The following is a 24,688-nucleotide window of genomic DNA, read 5'->3' as shown; positions in this document are numbered from 1 at the left end:
ATCACAGATAGGATCTGGCAGAGCATCTCAGATGGACCAGTTCAACCCAGGGTGGGTTAGGGTCACTAGGCTTCCCAGAGGAAGAGGTTTCCTTGACCCTAGCAAAGAGGAGTGGAGGCAACTCCAGGAATGGTGTGCAGAATTCCTGGGTATATTTTGGTGTGCAGTGGCAGAGGGTTTGAGGGCTCTTAATGGGCATAGTTGGGGATGAGCATCAGATTTGGGGACAAGCTTTCAGGCAGGGGAGCTTGCGTCCTGTGGATAGAGGAAGCCAGGGGTCTGCTGACAGAGGAGGGTCTGGCCGCTTCTTCCCTTCATTCTTCACCATTGATTTGAACAGAGCTTTGCAGCGAGTCTGGCCTCTTGTTTAGGAACAGCTTTGGGAATACAACCCATTCATGTGCTTCAAGGTATAGTCATTCAGGAAACCCTGGTCCTGGAGTTGTGGGGGTCTCAGAGCTCAATAAGGACTTGTCAAGCATCTGAGACAACCTTCTGACAGTGCCTACAGCCATAGACCTCCCTGTACCCTCCACATCTGGATGCCTCTGTACTTTGGCTCCACTCCTAAGCTGCCCACCCTCACCTCTGATCCTGTCCTCTTAGGGCTGCAGACTTATCAGCCTCAGACACGGTAGCCCTTCTCCTTAGGAAAGTGTGGAAGGTCACAGCTTTAGAGTTCTAGAATCTCAGGGACCAGGAAGCCTCCACAGCCTGCCCTAAGAGGAATCATAGGTTGGGCCTTAGCCAGATGTGGTGTTTATAGTCCATTTATAGTCCAGCCCTCAGAATGCTAAGGCAGGTGGATCAAAAAATTCAAAGTCATCCTGTACAACATATTGAGACCTTGCTTTCAAAACAAAGTTTAAAGCCAGGATAGGTGGCACAAGCCTGTAATCTTAGTGACTTGGAGTGCTGAGGTGAGAAGATTTGCAAGTTCAAGTCCTGCCTGGACTACAGAGTGCCACCTGAGCCAGCTAGTGAGGCCCTGTTTCAAAACAAAGAAAGGGCCAGCACAGTGCCTTTAACCTGACACTCAGAGGGCAGAAGCAGGCAGTCCTCTATTAGTTTGAAGGCAGCCTGGTCTATATGCATTACCATGTACACACATGTGCACATGTGTTTGCACACACACACACACACACACACACACACATTAAAATAAAAGAAAAGGCACTGGAGATAAAACATGATGGCAGAGCACCTACCGGGCATGTGCAAACTCTCCATTCAATTCAAACCCCTAGTGTCGGGGCTCAGTGGAAAAGAGCAAATGGGGTGATGTCTGGGAGGAAGTAAGGAAGGTAGGAAAGGAAGGGAAGAAAATAGCTTCTGGGCAGAGGTGGAACACTGCACATCTACAATCCCAGCACTCAATGTAGAAGGACCATGAATTCAAGGGTAGCCTGGACTACCAAGCAAGACCTCGAAAACAAAACATAATAAAACAAACAAACGTTTAAAAAGAATGCATTTCCGAGCAGGAGGAGCAGGAGGCTGGGCCAGTGAACAGAGTGTGTCCAGCTCTGTCAGACAACATGGAGCATCCTGGGCACGAGAGTATGTTGACAGTTGGGCAGCTTAAGTTGCTCTGGGCAGGGCAGTCTGTTCCCAGCTGGCCAGTCTCTTACAGTCACCCACTCTGCCCAGTACTAGGTCCCAGGATCCCAGCATAGAAAGAGCCTAACCTCTAGGCTCCGATCTCAGCTATAGCCACAGTTGGCTATGCAGTCTGGAATTGTGTGTAGTTCCCCCCTGCCTCAGTTTCTCTAACTCAGACGTACAACCTCCATATCCAAAAGAGCCCGAAGTCCAGGATACCTTTGCAAAAGTCCTGACTGTTGTATGGATGCTCCAACCAGGTACACTGTGAACGAATCCATCCGCTTCACCCTGTAGACGCCAGCAGTCTATGAGCCCAACCATGGTGTCCCCAGCTGGGACGTGAATGGCACCCAGGATTATAGGAGGCCTGGAAGAGGGCCTGCTAAGTACTGAAGAACCAGTAAAACCTGGCGTGTGGCTAGGGTACTGTGCAGAAAGCTCTGTCCTAGTGTTCTCCAGGGCTTGTGGTCCTCAGATAGAAGAGCCAAGGGCTTGTCATGAGGAGATCACCCAGGGGAGAAGGCATGGACACTTGCTCTTGTTCTGGGCAGCTAAGCAGTGCCAGGCATTTGGGTCAGAGTTGCTATATTAGAGCCCAGTAGGGTACCGAGGCGAGAACACCATTCTCGCTAGGTGCAAGTGTCTGCTAACTGACCGGACTTAGATGCTGGGTGTGGTTATGCTCAACGTAAGTAAGCAAAGAGCCTTGGTAAGAGGATTGGAGGAAACCATGGAGAGGCTGAATCAGGGCTCCCTTCTCAGGGTTCCCATGGTTCTTGCCATGTGATCAACAAGGGACCACCCATCCCAGATGTTCCGTCCCTCCTTTCTCTTGCTCTGCAGGCCTCTTGGGAGTAGAGGTGCAGGCCCAGAACTGGTTCCCATGACACCAGGCCATGGCGGGGTGGACTGGCGGGGGGAGCTCCTTTTACAATACTTAAAAAAAAACACAGCCAGAGCCACAGGAGCCACAGCTGCCACCTGCTGCCACCTGCCAGTGCTGAGCCAGTGCATAGGAAGGCCCTTCACGTGCCCTCCTGACCAGGTGTCTACAACCAGGGCCTCTGAAGTCCACACATGTTGCACCCTTCTAGAATTTCCATGCTAGTCTGCCCAGCCTCAGTTTCTTATTCTGTGTCACCCACACCAGCCTGGCAGCTCAAGGGCAAGACAGGGTCTGTCCAGGCTCTCTCAGTGACTCCCAGGGTTGGCATGGGCAGTCATAGCACACCTAACGCTCACAACCTTGCAGAGAGCCCACTAAAGTTAAGGGGAAGCTGTCTCTGCCGCTACCTCCCCACCTTTGCCTGGGATGTTCCAGCTCCCTGTGTCCATGGGAAGGATGCTGGTGCCCTAGGCTACGTGTCTGGGTGTCAGAGAGTACCCCCAGGAAGTTGGGAAGGAAGTGTTGACGTCTGCGGATCCTGACTTGTTCAACCGATGGAGAGGCGTGCATATGGGTGCAAGCCCTCTACAATGGATGGGGGAGCTGATGATAGAATAGAGCTACCCTGAGCCCAGAGGCCCTGTGTACTGTGCTTCTGGGCCTCAAGCCCTGGGTCTAGGATGGTGTTCAGAGGACTTCAAGAGACCAAGGCTTGGTAGGGTGGGGATGTCCACTCTTTCAGACCCTGGGGTAGCTGGTCATGGATGTAGAGAGGAAGCTTTGCCTCCCAGCTACCTCAGTGTCACCAACACTGAAAAATGGCTCTAGACATAGACAGTGGGGCTGCAGGGTCCAGCAGCCAGAGACAAAGAGGCCTTTGTATTGCAGCCAAGGCCCCTCTGCCTTGGGTTAAGGCAGCTGAATGAGTTCCTTGGAGGCAGTCCTCCCTCTGCATGCCAAAGCCACAGGGACAAACAATGGCCATTAGCATAGGTTCCTCCCAGGCACCCCAGCCAAGTTGGCCATAGGATAAGGGACTTGACCTTCAACCTCAGAGGCCTCTCTTGGACATGGGAGTGAGGATACCCAAGGCCCTCAGCCCACTAGAACTCCACTGGCCACCACCACTCACTGTCAGCGGGGTCTCTGCCTGAGACCACAGGTCACAGGATCAAGTGCAAAAGCGGCTTAGGGGGAGAGTCACAGGGGTCTCAGACCCAAGCCAGTTCGCCCTTCCTTTTGAGTCTCACTGGATTCTGGCATGGGAAAAATAGGATGGGATGCCCTTAAACTCGATTACCCAACTCAGTCCTGGAAGAGATACAGGGAGCCTCGCCCTGAAGAACTGAGGCCACAGCATGTGTGTGGGGATATCTCGGGCTCCTAAGCAGCAACCAAAAGGTTCCTGTCCCTTGACATTGAGGACAGCCCAAGACCCAGCGGAGATGGGCCAGTTCTCCATGACTTGCTCTGTATGTATAAGGTCTACCATGGACTCCACTGTGGAGGTGAGTAGGAGGATGGGCAGAGGGATGGCACCAACCCCATAGTTGGTCTGAGCAGGGGTGGCTAGAGAGCCCGAGGTCAGCAAAGGCAGCACATGACCTACGGGCTCTTCCAGTGTAGAGCATGGAGTCTAGGACAGGGCTAGCAGAAATCCAGGGCTCTCGTCTCTGCACTGTGTGAGATTTCCTATACCCAGCAGGAGTCTCGAGTCCTGAGAAACCTACTTACATGACAGACCACTCCAGGGACAAATGTCCTATAGACAAGGAGTGGTCCTGATGGTCTTGTTGGGAGGGCTGAGGACTTGTGGCTGGGATAAATGAGGGTGGCATATGACAGCTGCCAAGTGTCATGAGGGCCCAGAGGCATTTCAACAATCCTATCCCTCAGGCCTGCTGCTGCCCACAAGGGCCCAGATACTTTAGACAGGCCAGAAGAAGTCTCCTAACTTGTTCAAGTCAGCCATCTCCAGAAGGCCCTGACAGCATTCAACTGACTAGTGCCCAGCCCCACACTCCAGGTACTTCCTCTTAGTTTTATTATCCATCCCAATCAGTCAGGACATTTACAAACCCAATCTCCTGCAGCCTGGGCCCAGCATACCCCCTCTGAAGCTGGAACCTACCAGAGAGGGCGAGAAGGGGGCAGTGCCCTCAGAACACCTCACTACCCTGCTCACAGACTTGAGTGTCCTCAGTTTCCCCATTTTTGCTAAGTAGATGGACCCTGTTTCTGTTCCCATGTAGGCTGTAAACCCCTCCCCCCGACCCATTTCTGGGGCCAGTCTGAAGCTGGTTTGGTAAAGAAGGTGGCCCAGGCCTGTCCAGACTGAACCATCCCTGAACCTGGTGGCATAGCCCCTTTCCTGTGCTGCAGCCAGCCCAGCACCCTCTTCCTGAAGGTTGGGGATGTACCTTCCCCAGCTTGTCATGGAGGCTGAAACCAGGATTAGAGCCCAAGTGGAGTGGAGACAGGGACAATGAGGAACATGCTGGTTTCGGGGTCCCCTACCCAGAGCTTCAGTGGCCGGCAAGCACCCCCTGATGCCAAGCAAGTGGCCAGACTTTGCCCTCTGACATGATCCTCTTCCCGTACAGAGACACTGCGAGCTAGCTCCAGAGGGGCCCACTACTGCCTTCCTACTTCAGTGCCCCCCGTTGTCACTAGGCAGCTGGTGGCTGTGCCAAGCCCCTGGCACATACTCAAAACAGCACCTGCCTTGTCTGACCCTGGTGAACCACTGGCTACTTGACAACATCTCCAAGGAGCTGGGGCAAGAGCAATGTCCTGGCGTGAGGGTCCCAGAGAGGAGTGTCCTTCTGGTCACATAAAAATGGGCCAGCCCAGGCTTGGACCCTTGCCCCGTCCTTTGCTGAGAAGATAAATTCTATCCCTCCATCAGTGCTGGGAGGAACAAAGAGGCCTCGTGCAGCCTTTGAGTGACAAGCACAGTGTTTTCCCTCCACATGCAGGATGAGGTATCAGGGATCCTTTCTTCATAGCCTCTCCTTTCCCAGCACCGAATCATCCTGTTATAGGCGGCAGGTTCATGGCAGTCACAGAGGCTTTCTACTCTACACACGGAGGGGGATGGGGGGTATGCAGGGGCTGGGAAGTAGAGGGGGCAGCCATACTCAGGTTAAAAATGACCCCACCCAACCCACCCTCATAGAACATGGGGGTGAATCTAAAGAACCCCACACACCACTATAGAATGTCCAGGGATCTTTCCTGTGATTTCAAGAGTTTCTCAGTCACTGAAGTAACAAAAGAAGTGTGCACACTCATACATGGATACACACGCAGTTACACACATTGTCACGTACAGGCATGTGACATGAATAGACACATGGTTACATATTCGGTCACACATACAAGTGGCACACTTACAAAATTACACACAATCATGTGTGCAAATATACACACATCACATCACACGCGCACACAGAATGGGGCCCCACCAGATACTTGTGCACACACACTGGTGCACACAAAGATGCAAGGCAGCCTGAGACCTGCTTGTCTCCTGTTTTTCTCTGTTTTTATAATTTGCATCCTGCTTCATGAAATTGGAATCATACCTTCCTTCATTTGTTTATCCAGCCATTCATTCCCTCCATAGTAATGAATTACTCACAGCCTTACTCATCCCAGGGACACTGTTAAAACAGCTGAGCTCAGCCCTGCTCTGCCCTGTGGGGTCTATCAAGGCCACACGATAGACCACAGGAAATCTACATATGGGACCAGTGCTCAGCCACTACCCAAATTCTCTTCTTACTTCTAAGTGTCAGTCCCCTGCAATGTGCCCTGTCCCATCACAGCTGCCGTGACAAGTTCCATCATTCAACGAGTTGGTATAGTGCGATGTTTCTTAAGAGATTCATTTTTCCACTTATTTTCTGCGCGTTGGCGTTTTGCATGTGTGTCAGTGTGAGGGAACCAGAGCCACTGCAACTGGAGCTACAAACAGCTGTGAGCCACCATGTGGTGTCTGGGAATCGAACCCAGGTCCTCTGGAAGAGCGGCCAGTGCTCTTAACCTCAAAGCCACTTCACCAGCCCATAGTGTGATGTTTTTATGCCACTCTCTACAGAGATGTGGCTTCTTAGAACCATCCCTGTAGGTGTGTACTGGTTTGAGCCTGCTGTGAAGACGTGAAGACCTGGCCAGGGGGAGGGGGAGTAGGGGTCCGTGTGACCCAATGACGACACGCCATTGTCTGACTTTGTAACTCCTCATGGAGCAGTCCTTAAAGCACTTCTTACAGGTTCTGACCTTCTTTTTAAAAATATTGTTAAGGGCTGGAGAGATGGCTCAGTGGTTAAGAGCACCGACTGCTCTTCCAGAGGTCCTGAGTTCAAGTCCCAGCAACCACATGGTGGCTCACAACCATCTGAAACGAGTCTGATGCCCTCTTCTGGTGTGTCTGAAGATAGCGACAGTGTAATCATAATATATAATAAATAAATAAAATATTAAAAAAAATATTGTTAAAATATACTTGACACAAGCCCTACCGCCTTACCTGGGTCAAGAGCACAGTTCAGAGCAGGAAGCATCTGCAGTGCTGGGCAACACCACCTCTTCCGGTATGAACACCCAGGTATGTTAACGCCTGGTCATGTGAGGCAAGAGGGTTATGTGGTTCAGTCCCCATGTCCCGTGTCCAGTAGTCAGCACTCTTGTTATTGTCCCCAGCTGCCACAACAAAGTGTCAAAAGCAAGAGGCTTTAGGGCTATGGAAGAAAGAGTTTTTCTGCCAAGATCTGGGGTGAGTTGTGGCAGGGCCTCCAGGCTCTGCGTGGGAGCCTTCCTGTCTTTTCCTGATCCCGGTGCCTATAAGTCCTCCAGGCCCATGCAAGCATTGCTCCAACTGCTGCCCCTCTTCCCTCCTCTTGGAAAGACACCTGGTATTGGATTGAGAGTGACCTAAACTTCAGATAACATCAACTCAAGATTCCTCATTAAATTACTTCATCCCAAACGTTAGTCCCAACTAAGGCTACACTGTGAGGCGCTGCCAATATGGACTCGGGAGGTTCTACCCTGATCGCTGGACCAGCACCCCAGAGATTAGATGTAAAGGCCCTCCAGTCACTCTAGGTTCATCTCCAACGCAGGTAAGTAACCAGCTTCCCTTACGAAACCTGCTTCCCCAGTGGATCTGCCGAGCAGGTGTGCCAAGACATACCTAGACTCGTGGTGAACTCTTACTTCATGGCCCAGAGCTGAACCCAGACTGCCCTAGGGCCTCCTCTAAAGCACCAATCACAATCGAAGAGGTCCCCAGGAATCCAACAGCAGGCCAAGGTTTGCCAGCTGCCAAATCTAGCCATAGGACAAAGACAGAAGGAACCTCTGTCTTCACCCTGGGGTAGGAGACAGTTGAGAACCATCCCTGGCCAACTGTGACCATCTTCATAGTCAGTGGCTCACTCCCAGGGCATGGCATGGGTCTGCGTCCGTCCATCCCTGCACTACCCAGTAGTGATAGCTGGGGCCTGCTTATGAGCAGTAGTGAGGGCCAGGAGGCTCCTGGCCAGGTGCCAGGTTTTTGAACAGACACTTCTGCCGACTGATTTGTGCCAGCTTGAAACAACCTAGATACACGTGGAAAGGGACAACATTTGTTGTCGTCGTCATCGTCGTCGTCGTCGTCGTCATCGTCATCGTCATCGTTTTCAAGACAGTGTTTCTCTATGCAGTCCTGACTGTCTTGGAACTCACTCTGTAGACCAGGCTGACCTTGAACTCTCGGTGCCTCTGCTTCCTGAGTGCTAGGATTAAGCAGGGCAGCTCTCCTATGGCCTCTACACCAGTTCCTGCCTCGACTTCCCTCAATGACGAAAGATGTTAACAATCTGTGAGACAAAATAAACCGTTTTCTTCCCAGTTTGCTTTTGGCTGTGGTGTTTTATCATAGTGGAACTCTAAGCCAAGGGCCCTTAAGGGTGAGAGAGGGAGCATGGGGGTGGGGAGACCTCAACCCTCTGGGAGGAAACCCAGGAAGCCTTCCTCAACTTAGGTCTCAGTCTCCCCCAGGGTGCATACTTATTCTCTGCACCTTATTCACACGTAAGGAGCTCCTATGGCCACTGTAACATTGAGGCAAGAAAGGAGATCAGGCATTCTATATAATTTTAAATTTTATTGTGGCGTGTGTGTGCATCTGTGTGTGTATATATGTGTGTATGTATGTTTGTGTGTATATGTGCGTGCGTGCGTGTGTGTGCATGTCTGTGTGTGTGTCTGTGTGTATATGTGTGAGTGTGTGTCTATGTGTGTGTGTTCATATGTGTGTGTTTGCATGTATATATGTGTATGTAAATGTTCATGTGTGTGTTTGCATGTATATATGTGTATGTATATGTGCGTGCGTGTGTGTGCATGTCTGTGTGTGTGTCTGTGTGTATGTGTGAGTGTGTGTCTATGTGTGTGTGTTCATATGTGTGTGTTTGCATGTATATATGTGTATGTATATGTTCATGTGTGTGTGTCTATGTGTGTGTTCATATGTGTCTGTTTGCATGTATATATGTATATATATGTTCATGTGTGAGTATGTGTGTGCATGCGTGTGTGTCTGTGTGTGTCTGTGTATATATATACATGTATGTGTATGTATGTGTGTATATGTGTGTGTGTGCATGAGTGTGTGTGTTGGCACTCGCTATGTGTGCACCGGTGGAGGTCAGTGACTAAGCTTTAGAAGTTGGTTCTCTCCTCCCCCATGTGGGTCCTGGGCCCCAAGTTCAGGCTGCTGAACTTAGCCACAGGCTCATTACCTTCTAAGCCTTCTCACAGGCCTGAGAACATGTCTTCTACCTGGGCCAGGGCTACAGCAAGTGAGCAATGAGGAGCCGGCCCAGTTCTCAGCCTTTTGCCTGTCTTCACTTTAAAGGCCCTAGGTCCCCCCACCACCACCACATTCCTGCCAGGAGAAGGGAGTTCAAGCGTTGCAGCTCTGAGGGGAAATGCTTCCCCAGTGGAAGAAAGGTATCATGGCAGTCAGGAACCAAGGAATACCACAAAGTCACACTGTACAACCAACCTTGCACAGGAGATTTATTGGTAGAGACAGAAGAGAGTGGTTGCCTCTGCTCGGATGGGAAACAGCACTGAACTGAGCAGGAGACAGGCTTTATATAGGGTTTCTTGGGGGCAGAGTTTTCCAGGGTGGATGGAGATTGGGGAGATTCCACATCATGAGCTTGGATTGAGCCCAGGATTGGTGGGATTTTGAGCTCAGGAACTGGTGGGGTTTTTTAGCTCAGGGGTTGATGGGTTTTCAAACCTAGAAGTAAGCTTGAAGCTTGTGCCCTACAGGCAGGCTTCCGAGCATTCCCAGCAGGGAACCCGTCCACCCTTCCCAGGGCGGCTGCAGCAGCTTCTTTTCCTTCTTCAACCCTGGGTTTAACCCAAGCCAGCTTCAGATAGCCAATCATGGGTCACGGCATCCACTTCCTAAGGGCCTTCCCTAAGGGCCAGATGAAGATGCAGTGTATCTGGAGGTATTGTGGGGTGTCCCTGCCATCCCAGCACTCAGGAGACTGAGGCAGGAAGATTGTGATTCAAGGCCAATGCAGCCTGTACAGTGACAGTTTGTCTCAACAATAACAACAACACCCAGAGGGCGTCCCAGAGCCTAGGAAGTAGCATGTGACAGTTACTTTACCTGCCAGTTGCCTGGCAGCCCTAGTCACCCTTTTCTGTTTCCTGGAGGCATCAAGTACCTTTCTGCCCAGGCTGCACAGGGGCATGCAGATAGTGTGACCTTTTTTGTTTGTTTGTTTGTTTGCTTGTTTTGTTTTTCAAGACAGGGTTTCTCTGTGTAGCCCTGGCTGTCCTGGAACTCGCTCTGTAGACCAGGGTGGCCTCAAGCTCAGAGTCAGCCTGCTTCTGCCTCTCAAGCACTGGGATTAAAGGGGTGCACCACCACAACCAGCCTGTCCCCATCGCTTTAATGCAGGTGCAACTGTGGACTTCAGAGTGGGTCTCCCCCCTAGAGTCAGGGGCTGTCTTGCTAAGGCTGCATCAGAGTCCCTGAAACAAATGGAGGATGATTGGAGGAAGGTTCTATACTGAGTGGCTCTGGGTGACTTGTGTGATTCCCATAGGCCCAGGTGTCTCCCAGAGTCCCAAGTGACCCCGACCACCTAGCTGGAATTTCTGGAGACAGAGAACAAGAGGCCTTCTCCCAGTCAACAGGGAGCCCTTGCCCACCCAGGGTTCCCTTCCTGCCCTGCCACTCTATGGCTCCAGGGATCTGGGGGACAGTCCCACCCGAGCAGAGGAAATCCTTGAATTTTCCGAGGGTGAATGGAAGCAAACCTTCTTGTTTATTTCCTGGTGAATTGTAGAGGGTGGGAAAATGGCTGGGGGCTGGCTTTAACTCTTTCTCCCCTGGATTTAATTGTCCCCTTTCCGGCCAGGCTCCTCCAAGCTCCCGGCGCCTGGCTTTCCTGAGACTTGGGATGGGGGGAGGGTTGTGTGAAAAAAACACAACAAAAAACAACGTTCAGCAATAAATAAGTCCCTGGCGTGTAAAGTCTGGGAACCAGGAAACGCTTCCCCAGGCCCCGGCTGGAGCTAGGATGCGAAGGGGGTGGTGGGGGCGTACACACCTGACCAGGAGCCAGGCCTGCTGAGGCTGGAGGAGGCCATAACATCAGCTCCTGCCCTTGCTGCAAAGCTCCGACATCCCACCTCGTCCCACCCACCCCGCAGTGCAGAATAAACTCACAGGCAGCTCTGGGGTTCTGGGATGTTCAGTTCTGGCAGGGGGGCTAGGCAGCCAAGGCAAGCTTTTCCCATTACCTCACCGGAAGGGCTGAGCGGAGGCTCTCAGTGGGTTATGGATCTGGTCTGAGCCACCCCTGCAGATGTGTACCCCAAGCCCAAAACCTAGGGGTCTCCTTCCAGCTAGGACCAGTTTAGGAGTGGAGTAAGTCCACTGGGACCCCAGATGCAGCCCCAGTGTACTAAGGACCTCCTTTGTACCCACCTGCGATCCTCTGGAACACCCAGGACTGTATGTTCTTCCGAAATCCTTCTCTCTGCATAACAATGGATGCACTCTTGGGCTCAGTCAGTAGAGCACTCCCCTTGCACCCCTGACACCTTGGATTTCATTCCGCAGCGTTATAACCCCCATACTTATAAGTTAGCAATTTATACCTGTAATCCCAGCACTTGGGAAGCTGAAGCTTGGGGGCCGTCGTGAGTTCAAAACTAGCCTAGGCTATAGAGTTAGACACTGACGACAACACTAAACCTTCCAGACAGAAGCCTGGTCCATGGAGGAGGCACCCCTCCCCCCACCCCAGCATCAACACCTGATCTGAACATCTTAGTACTGCTTTGGCCTGCTCACCAACTCTCTGAGTCATGTCCTGGGCCACCCCCTCCCCCCAACACACACACACTAGCCTGGGACTCGCCAGGAAATGTGATCTGTCCCTGTGACCGGCAGGCCAGCTCCGCCCTCCACACACCAGTTCTCACAGCCCCAGAAGCAGGACCCAGACTCCCACACGGCTGATTCCCTCAGCAGATGCTCCTCCGCCCCCAGCTTGCTGCAAACACCAACCAGATGTTGGGAGGGTCGCCCATGGGGGGGTGCTGTGAGGAAATGTTTTCTCTGGGGAGCCCAGCCTGGAATAAATAGGACCTGGAGGGGTGCAGATCTATACTGAGGACACAGCTAAGAACATCAGAACTAGAGCACTGCAAGCCCTCCGTGTGGCACAAATAGGGAGGCCAAGAACGGGGAGGCCACCAGGTTAATCTGCCTGCAAGTAGAAACCCAGGCCTCCTGAGTCTGACCAGCACAGACCTCAGGCCTCCCTGAGCCTGCCTTCCCTCTGTCCCCATGCAGTAGTTGGAGATGTTCTCATCAGGGAGAACAGCACAGCAGATTCACAAGGAGGAGGATGAGCCCACACAGCTCAGCTCACCTCTGTATCACTGTGGAGAACCCACAAGGGTCAAGCCTCTGCAGGCCAACCCTTGCTAGAGACCCATGTCCTCTAGGTTGGACCTGGGTGATCTCCGTCCCCCCATTCCCCCGCCACTCAATGTTATTGTTTATGCATATATGCTTACACATGCACACACCACAGGTTACATACCAGTAAGAGTATAAAACCAGGAACTTACACATGCATGTGAGCACGCACACACACACACACACACACACACATACTCACAAATACATATATACTTTCACACATGACAGCAAGAACTTGAGCAAAATTCACATATAGACACACACACACACACACACACACACACACACACACACACGTTTGTACCCCACAAAGCTGTTTCTGGAGTTCACCCTCCACCCTCTATGGAGTAAATGACTGTTTCACAGAGTCACTCACCCCAAGCCTTTGCCAGTGCAGCTCTGCCAGGATCTGCATCAGTGAAGACTCAGAGCAGAGTCAAGATGGCCTGACCCAGGGGACCCCAAAAGCCACCACAAAGCTTCACAGGACAGGCCTCTCTTCCTGAAGACTTCAGGGGTAGCAGCATTGCAGACCTGGACAGAGGAGAGGTGTGTACCCAGAAGACACGCAGGCACCTGCCAAGCTGCAAGAAGTTAGTCTTGGCACAGTGCAGCCAAGATTGCCTCCAGCTACCAAACCCAGGGAGTAGAGACTGGATTGGTCCCCTCCATAGAAGCAAATGAGTGACTTGCTTTTTCAGGTTGGCTCCTGCCACTTGGAATTCACACACACACACACACACACACACACACACACACACACACACACTCTCTCTCTCTCTCTCTCTCTCTCTCTCTCACACACACACACACATACACACACTCTCTTTCTCTCTCTCTCACACACACACACACACTCTCTCTCTCACACACACACACACACACTCTCTCTCTCTCTCTCTCACACACACACACACACACACACTCTCACACACACACACACGCTCTTGGGTGAGTGTCTTAGGAACTGGCTCTGGGGTTCAGGCTCCCCACACCGCCTGTTGTCCTGGAGGACGGCAAACACCTTGTCCTGGCCTTTTCTGCAATTCATCGCACCCTTCACCTGTACACTTTACCACGCCACCGTGCCAGTGAGAAGGCCCGGTACGTGAGCATAGGCAGTTGAGTGTACGGGGAGCACACGGGTAGCGGAAGTGGGTCAAGTCCTCTTTTTCTGGCCTCCGGAGCCACAGAGCTCTGCAGAAATGATACAAAAGCCCCCTCCTTTGGAGTCTCCAAACTCTTTCCTCGTTTCACCCAGAAAGGTCCTGCTGCTTCTCTTGAGAGCCCGAGAGCCCACTGGCTCCCTGGAACCTGGTGTCCATGTCCGTGCTGGGGTGTGGGTTCTGAGAGTTGAACCTGGGTCCTCTGAAACAGCAATAAGTGCTTTTAACCACTCTTGGTTTTTTTTTTCTTTCTTTCTTTTTTTTTTTTTTTTGGTTCTTTTTTTCGGAGCTGGGGACCGAACCCAGGGCCTTGCGCTTCCTAGGTAAGCACTCTACCACTGAGCTAAATCCCCAGCCCCTCACTCTTGGTTTTTACAGTAAATTACATCCCCAGTTTACCAATCCCAGGTGGTTAGGCATCCCTGCCAATCTTCCCTCCCCTCCCCCGTTTCAGCACTAACTCCAGGGTTCTCATGGTCTCCATGTACGCACTCGTGTTGTGTGGCAAAACATTTCCTGGGGAGATCAACACACCTGTCTATTCACGTCAGATAAGGAGCCCATGACAGACCAAAGTAGGGACACCATCCCGTCAAAGGGCAACTTGGCGAACCAATGAGTTTTATTTGGTTTACTTACAGGAGCAGAAGTGATTCAAAGACCTACATCACCCAAGCCCACCCAGCGTGGGTGACAGCTCACAGGGCTGGGAACCTGGAGCAACTGTGCAGTCTGCAGGCAGCTCAACGGGTTGAAAGTGTTTTTTCCAAGTGTCCTGGTCTAAACCTTCCAGGAAGCTAGCTTAGCTTTCTTTTCTTTCCTTTCCTCTTCTCCCTCCTTCTTCTACGATGTAATATTTTTATTGATTATTAGCAATTTTCACATCATGCACCCGGATCACAACCACTTCCCACTTCTCTAGGTCTGCCACCCACCCTCGTGACTTCTCCCCTGCAAAAAAGAAGAAAAAAAAAAAGGAAAGTTCAATGTGTGTTATCCACATGCTCGTGGAGCATGGTCAAAATAGCCGTGGCCAGTCCCTTACGGAAAGTCCTTCCTCACCCGCACGCCAGCCGAGGCCATCGGTGGTGGAGAGCTACACTTCAGCATCCTCATCTCATTTTTAAAGACTTCTCTTGGGCGGCTTCCTCTCCAGGCTGTTACTTTTGGGGGGATTACGTGGGCGTAGGAGGTAGGGGTTGTCACAAAGGCCTTCTGTGTCCCTCCTTCTCAACTGTGAGTGTGCGGTAGGAGGTAGGGGTTGTCACAAAGGCCTTCTGTGTCCCTCCTTCTCAACTGTGAGTGTGCGGTCATCGACACCACTGCAAAAGTGGCTCCTTTGCCCTTCGTGGTCAGCAGGAGCATGGAGCATGGACCCAGACGGCTTCTAGTGACATCACGACCATGGCCATCCGCATTGCCTTTGGTGGTAACGTTTGGTTGGTTCTCTTTCTTACTTTAGATTCTTTTTATCTTTATGAATATTTGGTGTTTGGGCTACATGTAAGGGAGTCAGATCCACTGGAACTTGAGTTACAGACAGTTGTTGGCTGCCACGTGAGTGCTAGGAAGTGAACTCAGGACCTCTGGAAGAGCAGCCAGTGCTCCCAACCACTGAGCCATCTCTCCAGCCCAGTTAGTTTTCTAATGGTAAATAATTAGATTTTTTTTTCTTTTTTCTTCAGAGTTGGGGACCGAACCCAGGGCCTTGTGCTCTCTAGGCAAGTGCTCTACCGCTGAGCTAAATCCCCAACCCCAATAATTAGATTTAAAATTTTCAAGACTTATAGACATTATAATGATCCAAAAATAATACAAGTTATAAACATCCAGGATATGAAAGGCTAAATAAAGTATGAGGGTCCAAGAAAATAAAGTACATAAATACGTAATATATATAATATATATAAAATACATAAAATAAAATTCGAGGCCGAAAGATATAAAAATAATTTTAAACGAGCAATGTTTCAGAATTCTTTTCCCCTCTATGATATTATTATACTGAGATTTCGAAAGTTCACAGTTTAAACATCAGTCAATGAAGTTCTGGGATGCTGGAAATAAACTCCGAAAAGCACTCTCTGCTATTATTGCCAGAAGTGAAAGATTTTAAATGTTTTCTGGGCGTCTTCTAAGTATAAACGTGAAGACGTTTCTCATCAGGCTAAAACATCTCTGTCCAATCTACTTCTCTAACCACGCAGACAGAGAAAAGAGCTTTCTCTAATTAACCTAAAGCCTTCACCTTTGCTGCGATTCACAGCAAGAGTTGAGAACCCCAGCGGTTTTGCAGGCACCTATTAGCTGCTTTTTCTATAGTGTGGATTTCAGGATAGATTACAATGATTGGTTGGTAATGCTAGTATATTTAAAACCTTTATCTCTTTTTGTAGCTTCAGGGAGTCACAGGAGTCATAAAACTTGAATCCTGCTTTCACAGTTCAAGTGAACTCCAGACAGGTACTCCTGTCAATCAACACACTGTCTCCCCCACCTCCTATTCCTGAGGACAGGATCTCCACCCCACCCCCTCATCTTGGAACTCCTCACCTTCCCAACTACCAGGACCATGGGCCTGAAAGTTCCAAATGTCAGATTTCCCTTTAAGTTTCTTAACTTTGACTTCTGTCCCTAGCCTATATCTGTCCCAACAGATTTCCACTCAGCTACTAGATACTATACAGAAATTGGCGGTAGATTACAAACTGCTCCGAAAGCAATCTTCACCACGTCAGCCCTGGGTAGTCCTACAAAACTGGAAAGTTCTGGGCTTGCTGAAAGCTGATGTGAACAGTCCAGCCAATGTGATTTCTCCCTGTCTCTTCAGCTGGGTTAGAGATCTGAATGCTTCTGATGAAAGTGCCATTGTCGGAATCCCATCCTGGCCACTGACTAAGGGCCAGCTTTCCTGGGCCCTGACAATGACATTCCAATTTCATATGGGAAAGCAGTTACAGAAGGGAGTGTGTCGCCTCTTATCTTCAGTAAAAGGCTGAAGTGTTAAGCTAAAAGTAGACACTCTGATAAAGCGGACAAAATGGCTACCTTTAAGGTCTAGTGACATACCAACCAGGAAAAGTACCTCTTAAACAAACAAACAAACAAAAAACAAGGCAGGAAGGGTGTGGGGCTAGTGAATCTTGTCAGTTTCAGGGACTTCCTGAAGATATTTTGGAGTTGTTTACCATCTGGGAGGAAACTATTACACAATAAGGGTTTATGTTTCTGGGGCTATCAGCATGTTGTGCTCCCAAGGACATTCTTGTGCCTTACACAAGACCCAACTTGGTGAGGTTTATAGCTGCATACTACATAGATGGATGAATGGATAGAGAGATGTGCTTTTGACCAAGAAGAGCAGGGAGATACGGGGAAAGGGACTCAAGGTCCATGGAGACAACTGTATACCACACAGTACTATCTCCAGGAATACCCCCAGGGATCCTGTTCCCTATTTCCCCATCCACTCAATGAAGAGGACAGGGTTGTAGAGTTCCACACTGTGGTCCCAGGGGAATCAAGGACAGCAAACTGGAATCTTTGCTCAAAGTCATACAAGGGATTCTACAAAAGGCTTTAGGTTGTGGCAATGAAAGTGGCTTCTACCAGATGCTGCGGCTAACCTTTACAGGTTCAAGTGGGTGAAGGAGCAGAGACCAGGGACAGGGATGGGAATCTAACTAGCATCTGGGCAGGTCTCGCCCTACTCACCCAGAGTGTGGTGACGTCAACAGTGGGCCTTGCTGGGCCTGCGCAGTTTTCCATCCTCTGTACATGTTTCTGAACATGGCTGTCTTGGCTCCCAACAAGGACCCAGAGTACCTGAGGCACAGAGGCTGGGTGGTGAGCAGTTGGTTGGCTATGGGAAGCAGTCTTGAGGGGGAAGGAAGGCTGGCTCCAGACAACCCAGGACAAGGGTGACAGCCCGTGGGAGCTGCTTATTGTGAACTGACAGCTTGGGAGAGGGAGGAAGTAGGGTAGGGGTGGGGCCTGCAGATCCCAGACTGTAGGAGGGGAGAGGAGCCGCAGGTGGGTGGGAATAGCTGTCCCTGGAGACTGGCTCCTTGTGACCAGCTGACAGGACAGCTGATTTGGAAATGGCTGTCAGAACAACAGAGCTGAGGACTTATTGTATGCGGTCCATTTGAGGAGTTCACTGCCTTAGTGTAAGAAGCTCCCAGCTATGGGTCCTGACTAGCATGGAGTCCAAGGGACTTAGGGGATCACTCCGGGCGGCTACTGGCCATGCCATAGGGTTTAAGGCACCAGGACATCTTACCAGTGTCTGTAACCCAGTTTTGTCCTATGTCCTTGGAAAATCCACTGCCACGGTGCATGTGCTGTGTGTCAGAGCACCACAGCCCCGGTGTCTTGAAACAGCAGAAATTAATTCCCTCTCTCTCTCTCCACCAGAGAGGTCCCAACAAGTCACACCCTTGTCCCTCATGGGTGGCCTGCCTCCTTACCATGAACCTAGAAGGCTCTGGTCCTCAAAGCCAAGAACAGAGCTGTGGGTAGGAAAAGCTGTGGGCCGAGCCCGGCATGGCCATAGAAAGAAGACACCTCCTGTGGGTCCAAGAGCCTGGGAAGCCTGTGGCAGGCATGGTCCCCAACCCCCAGGTCCCAGCCAGGGTTGGGCTAGGGTTTCCCAAACTGGTGCCACCACCAGGCTGGGGCCTCCCTGGCATGTCCAGCCTGTGGCTGGCTCCCAGGACGCTGCAGAAATGTCCTTTTGTTGGCTGAACAAAGCAGCTTTGAGCTGGGCCCTTATCGCAGGCTCTAGTGAGATGGGACACCATAGATCCGGGCAGAGGCTGGCTGGCCAGCCTGAAGAGGCATCCCCCCAAGCCCAAAGAAGCATAGAAAGCCTGTGAAGGCTTGGGGGAGGGGCAGGCAGGTGCCACCTGAACTCAGGAAACATTTATACACAGCAGACACAGATGGTCACAGAATGGGCAAACTCTAGCACACAGGTAACCAGGCAGGTTTCTCTCTCTGGGCCAGCAAGCTAGTCAAGTCCTTTTCTTAGAAAATCCACTGCCACAATGCATGTGCTATGTGTCAAGAGCATCACAGACTGGGGGTCTTGAGACAGCAGAAATTAACTTCTCTCTCCACCAGAGAGGACCCAACAAGTCACATCCTTGTGCCTCATAGGTGACCTGTCTTCTTCTTTTTTTTTTTCTTTTTTCTTTTTTTCGGAGCTGGGGACCGAACCCAGGGCCTTGCGCTTGCTAGGCAAGCGCTCTTCCACTGAGCCAAATCCCCAACCCGTGACCTGTCTTCTATGCATAGTCCCCAGTGAATTTGGTGCTGCTCACCCTGTGTCCATGCCGGGGTCATCCCAACAACAAAGCCGATGGTTCTGGACACCATAAGGGTTAGACCGTGTACTGCTAGGCTAGGACCCCCTTAGGATATCATGTTGAGCCATCTCCTGCCTTGGTCAGCCTGTAGGGCTCTGAGCAAGCTTCTCCGGCTTGGTCTGCATCCTGTGCCAAATGAATCAGGAGACATATGTCAAATGAACAAATGACTGAGTGAGGGCAGAGATAAGGCATTCATGTAATATGCACAAAGCCCCAGGTTCTAAACCCCTTACTACAGAAGCAAGGTGTGATCTTAGCACTTAGAAACAAGCCGTAGCAATGGCCACCAGGGGTCTTAGCGCTTAGAAACAAGGTGTTGTGATCTTAGCATTTAGGAGGTGGAGAGAGCAGGATCAGAAGCTCAAGATCATCTCTGGAGTTCAGATCTAGCTTGGGCTACATGAGACCCTGTCTCAGAAAGAATACTATGGCTTTTCAGGTAAGGGCCCTTGCCACCAAGCCTGATGACTTGAGTTTGATGTCTAGAGCCCATATGGCAGAAGGTGAGAACTGACTCCTGAAAGTTGTCCTCTGATCCAAATGCATGCAACGAATAAATGATTAAAACAAAACTGGAAAAAGAATGAATAGGGTTAGGAAAAGAGTCTCAGACCACAGCCCTCCTACCCTAATGGCTCACAGAGGGAACAGGTGTTTCTCAGATCCCAGATTAAATAGGGGATCCCTCTAGATGGAAGGAGGCCAGATAAAGTACCTGTCTTCTCCATATCGTCTTCTCCAAGAGGCTTTGCTCTGCTGGACGCTGGGTAGGTTCTATACAAATAGCTTCATGACTGGGCAAGGCACCAAGGTAAAGATCATTACAGGCCTGTCGGTATCCAGCAGAGGATAGGTACCCAGCAGCCATGCTGCAGGCTCGCCTGGACCTGGGCTGGTGCTGAAGTGGGAAGAGCATCTGATGGTCCCTGCCTTCACATTCTCCAGCTCTTCAGCACTGGCTCCCATCTTAACTTGGCTCCTAGCGTGGTGCCCAGGGACACCAGTGGTCAAATGATGGGGACGGGTCCCTCACCTCTGCAGCTGGTCCTTAGCCAGGCCAGTCTGTTTCTCCTTTGTCCCTTGAGCTCCCCACCCCTGTAGCCTCGAGCATCTTTCCACCTATAACTGAGGTCTCCTGTTATTCCTCACTCCAGCCTGCATAACTTTCCCACAAGCATTTTTAATTTTCTGGAGACAGGATCTCATGTAACCCTGGCTAAACCTGAAACTTTATCTGGTCAAGGATGGCCTAGAACTTTTGAGCCTCTACCTCTCAAATGCAGCAGCAATGCTGTTTCTACAACATCAGAGCCCAGCACAGAGCTTCGTACTTGCTTGTCAGCACTCTTTTTTTTTTCGGAGCTGGGGACCGAACCCAGGGCCTTGCGCTTGTCAGCACTCTATTAACCTAGTAAAAGTCCTGGCCTCCACCAGCAGAAAAGTAACATCATCTGCATATATACACACATGCACATACACACTCACACACTCACACACACATACACATATATACACATACCTCACATACACATACACACACATACACACACATATACATACACACACTCCCACACACATATATACACATACACACATGTACACACACATATACATGCACATACTCACACACACATACATACATACACACATATACACACTCATGCATATACTCATTCACTCATACACACTCACAAATACACTCCTTCACACACACACACATACATACACACATGCACATACATACATACATACATATACACACACATAAGCACATGACAGGAAAAAAGGAAGACATTTTCAGTTAACTTGTCCTAGGCCTGACAAAAATGGACAAAAACCTAATACAGAAAAGTGTTTTGATGAACTCAGCTATGATGAACAGCATAACTTCAACACAGCAGCAACATGGAATGACTGACTGTTCTGCATAGCAACAGCCTCTGAGAAAACCAGACAGAGCAAGAGGGCTCAACAGCCAATGGTGCTTGCTGCCAAGAATGACAGCCTGAGTTTGGTCCCTAATTTCCACTTCCACCCCTATGGAGCTTGCTGAGGAGGTAGAAAAAGAGGAACAGCTCCTGCAAATTATCCTTCACACACACACATACACACACACACACACACACACACACACACACACACACACACACACACACACGTGTGTTGGAATAGTTTTCTTTAAAAGTCCAAGTCTGCTCTTTAGCAAAATGGAGAATAAAGAGCTACATCAAACCAATGGCCAGTGTCAGGGTGTGTGGAAGGCGGAGTTGTGAACAGCTGGGCCTCAGGAGAAGAGCTGGCCCACAACACTTTGAGAGAAATGCAAATGAAAGCTGTGCTAACTATCAGATTGGCAGGGTCTGCTTCCAAGGCCGCAGCAGCAGCAGCAGCAGCAGCAGCGGGAGGCACCGAAGCTCACACACTGTTGTCCCGCTTGCGCCTCTGCAGTGATTGGGGGATTGCCCCAGCATTACCTGTGCACAGCCTTTGACCTCATCCTGGGAAGGCATCATGACATCAGTACATTACAGGAAAGCACCTTGCAAAGGCTGTGCAGACCACTCTGGAACATTCTACAGGCAGACACAAAATGAAGGGAAGCGCTTTCCATCCCATCACTGGGAAAAGAGGGTGCAGTCAGAACCAGTCACAGGACACAGTGCAGTGCTTGTAGGACCTGCCCAAGGAAGGGGCCACTGGACCCTGTCACCTTGGTTGTTCTTCAGAGAGAAGTTTCTCTGAACGTGGAGCAGGTGAGCCTCTCTCTTTTGAACCCCTTGCAGGAGCAGAGAAGGTGGCTGCATCCCTCCTGCTCTCTGCCTGGGTCAGAGATCTGGGTACCAAGTGGGAGGCGGGAAGGATGAGGTTGTCACTCCTTTATCAGGCACTGCTGTGTTGGGTAGGCAGAGTTCAGTGCTGACCAAGGGAGCCTTGTCTTCTCAAACTCCGGCTTGTAGACGGTGCAGTGACAATCTTCATGTGTCCTGCTGTGCAGGGCCAGACGCAGAGAAAGGAAAGAGCAGGGCAAAGACTGGTAGCTGTTGGGCCCTCTCCTGCTGAGGAGAGTCCCCTGGTCCTATGCAGCAGGCTAAGTGGAGTCTGCATAGCCAGGCTGGCAGAGAGCATTGTGTGCCCCGAGTGCCTGCACACCTAGTGTCTCCCTGTATGTGGCATGAGTTTCCCATGAATGTTGCCAGAGCCAATGAGACTGCCTGGACCCCCACCATGGGGCCACCCCAGAACTGGCTGGTCCAGCAGTGTATAAGCTTCCCAACTTCTGAATTTCCTCATCACTCATGCCTGCCAGGAGAGAAGGGGAAGTTCACACACTAAGGAGAGGCTGAGGCCTACTGAGCACAGTGGCCCAGCTAACACACTGAGCAGCTAGCTCCTAGCATCTCTCCAACATCTGTTGCCTCGGTGATCGCAACTGTAAAAGGGACAGGAGACCCCCTCCTGAGGGACATCAAGTTTCAGCCCAAGGTGTAAGGGGTGGAGGGAGATGAGGAGAAGGAAGAGAACATTCTCTCTGGAGATGAGCACATAGTGTTCTTGTGTATCTGGTCATAGTCTTGTGAGTTATGGGTTCTGTCTTACTGCCCTCTTCTAGTGGGCCAGCTGTGGACAGGCTGAAGCTCTAGAGGCTGCTCCTTCCCCTAGTGGTCCCACAGGATGATAGGAAGGCACCAGGTATCAAGACCCCAGGGACCAAGGTGACTACAAGCAACAAAGCTCAAGGTTGACCCCAGGGGCACAACCTTGCTTCACCCTAGTACTCCACCTCTTTGTTAACCCAGATCTTACAGGGCTGACTGCACATTGAGACCATCACCCTATGGACCTACCTGAGGGTACAGTTTCAGGATGGATTTACAGCTTCTGTCTTTACTTATGGCATTGCGTATGGGAGTGCACTGTTATGCTCCTGAATCAGAAGAGCCAGCCAGTGGCCCTGAAATTTCAGGCAGAGAGGCCCAGAGCCAGTTCCAAAGGAGAGCAGCCAGGTTGCCAGACATTGGCCCCAGGCTTGCAACAGTGGGCGTGGGCTGCAAGAAGAAAGACCTGGACGGGTAGCACTTGTGAGTCTGGAAGCTGCACAGGGTGATCACAGGATAGGGGACAGGCAAGTCACAGGAGCCTTGAGGTAGGAGAGAGATTTGGGGAGAGGGGAAGACGTGGGGGCAGTAAGGAGCTGAGGCTCGGAGTGCCTACCCCTCTCTATGCCTTCACTCTGTCATGGGAACAGTTGCTCTGTAGAAGACACGGAAGCTAGGGTAAAAGGGGCCAGGCTTTGACCTTCCCCAGTCTAGTGTCCAAGTCCTCTCAGATGACTGACAGGAACCAGCCTGGACCAGTGTTTGGCTGAATGCCTGTAGTAGCTCTCCTCCTCTCTGTGTCGGGTGATGCTTGCCTAGCTGTCTCCTCTAGGGGATGGACAGAGGGTTTATTCTTGTCTGCATCAAGAGAATGTGAGCACTCTTTGGCGGATAAGAGTTCTGATTCTAGACCCTGCCCAGCCACATGTTCCTAGTGTGTGATGTTTGACCAGTTGGTCTCTGCTCTCACACTAAGTTTTCCCATCTTTAAAATGGGTTTGGTGACTGTCCATATGTCAAGGCTGAGGTGTAAACTCTGAGCCTGGCTAAAGGCAGCAGGCTGGATGGGCCTATGGCCAAGGGCAGGCCATAGGTGAGATCCTTGGGGTTGGGACAGCAGGCTCTGCGTGTAGGGGAGGAAACACGAGGCATCGAAGTGGTAGGGACTTTCCGAGGATGGAGCCTGGGAAAGAGCGTTAAGTAGGGTGAGCTTCGGGGCCTCAGAGGTTAGTTACAGTGTTGAAGAAGACAGGGAGAGGGACGGCAAGGGCTGGAAAAGAGCTGTGCCTACCAACAGGCATTCAAGGTAGCCTATGAGCCTTGGATACCTCTGGGCCATGCATCGGGAGGTGGAAGCTGATGGCCAATAGGATGCCTGCTGTCACAGGTCACAGAGATACGCAGAGCAGCGATGGCCTGGGCCGACATGACTGTAAGTAAGTGTGGCTAGGGAGATAACGTGGTCACACAGATACCTCCCATTCTTTGGGATCCAAGGCTCCTCCTAGCAGGATCTGGTCTGTACTTGTTACTCAGAGCTCTCAAAGGCCGCTCTAGGCTTTCGACCCCTGCACAGGCTGGGAACTCAGAGAGGCAGTATCCTAAAGAAAAAGCCAGTGTCCACTCCCCAAAGCCAGTGCTGTGTTTGTTTCGGGGGCCTCCCTCCCTAGAGCTGTCCCTAGGCTCCAGAAAGAGATCCACAGACCATGGTACTTTCCATGCATGCTGTCAGCCCTCAGGGCATGGGTGCTGATGGAGGCACTTGGGTGTTAATAGTGCCCCAGCTCAACTAGGACCCTGTTAGGCCTCCCCTCTCTCTCCCCTGGGTGGCCCTGGCTCCAGTTCCCTGGAACCACTGGGAGACAGTGAAGGGAAGGCGCCCTGGTTCTGGAGTAAGGGCCACAGGGATCAGAAGAGGCAGAAACTGGGCTGGGGATTTAGCTCAGTGGTAAAGCGCTTACCTAGGAAGCGCAAGGCTCTGGGTTCGGTCCCCAGCTCCGAAAAAAAAGAACCAAAAAAAAAAAAAAAAGAAGAGGCAGAAACTG

The 24,688-nt window shown here is 51.0% G+C and overlaps 1 long non-coding RNA gene across 6 annotated transcripts in view; it reads right to left on the bottom strand.

Moving 5' to 3' along the window:
• Positions 1–14,267: 14,267 nt before the first annotated feature.
• The window catches only part of LOC103691754 (uncharacterized), a 22,737-nt gene continuing 12,316 nt past the window's right edge, over positions 14,268–24,688 (bottom strand). For 3 of the 6 annotated variants that reach the window (XR_010064735.1, XR_591439.4, XR_010064737.1), the window contains one exon: positions 14,268–24,688. This exon is cut by the window's right edge. This is a non-coding gene — a long non-coding RNA (uncharacterized LOC103691754). The other 3 variants (XR_010064738.1, XR_010064736.1, XR_005502060.2) reach the window with 3 other exon arrangements.

The sequence above is a fragment of the Rattus norvegicus genome, chromosome 3 (genome assembly GCF_036323735.1).
Source record: "Rattus norvegicus strain BN/NHsdMcwi chromosome 3, GRCr8, whole genome shotgun sequence".
Taxonomy (NCBI): Eukaryota; Metazoa; Chordata; class Mammalia; order Rodentia; family Muridae; genus Rattus; species Rattus norvegicus.
Note: the sequence above shows the minus strand (reverse complement) of the source record. Positions and strands in the feature narration are given on the sequence as shown.